This window comes from Tupaia chinensis, unplaced genomic scaffold, assembly GCF_000334495.1.
Source record: "Tupaia chinensis unplaced genomic scaffold, TupChi_1.0 Scaffold000025_1, whole genome shotgun sequence".
Lineage (NCBI taxonomy): Eukaryota > Metazoa > Chordata > Mammalia > Scandentia > Tupaiidae > Tupaia > Tupaia belangeri.
This window is the reverse complement of record NW_006159455.1, coordinates 79264-79856: the sequence shown is the minus strand read 5'-3', so window position 1 is coordinate 79856 and position 593 is coordinate 79264.

Here is a 593-nt window from a genome sequence, read left to right as displayed (position 1 = left end):
CACTTTCAACTACGTGGGAGTCCAGTGACATAGCCATTACGCTAACTGCTTGTCCCTCTGTGAACTGTTTGAACTTCCCTTGTATGTAGAATTATCCTTAGTGAGCACCTTCATTCATTGCGGTAGGTTTACATTTACTTATATAAGATAGGTATAAGGGGTAGGCCTTGCTTTATTGGATTGTCGTATCTATAAAATAGGTGGGCTGGTCAGTGGTGTGGTGGAAGGTAGCTGAATCCACCTAGGCAACTGTGTGCTTCAAGTTCTTGACCCAGTGGCTTGAAAAACACTCCCATATGTGCGCATGTGTGCCTGAAATCCTGAAGGAATACGTGGAGGAAAAGCAACTGCAGCGCGATCTTGTTTCATGGGGAGCACTTTGTCGCTTTCCTTCTCTCTCTTACTCTCCAGCAAGTGTCTATACTTTCTAACAAATAAAAATAAATAAATAAACAAACAAACAAACAAATAAATGTAGACATTTAAGAAGAAAAAGAATTGGGCATCCATTTTCATACTATGTGGAAATATCACTTTTTTGGTTGTTTGTTCTTAGAGAGAGATTTTTGCCACAGGGCATGTGCACTCGCAAG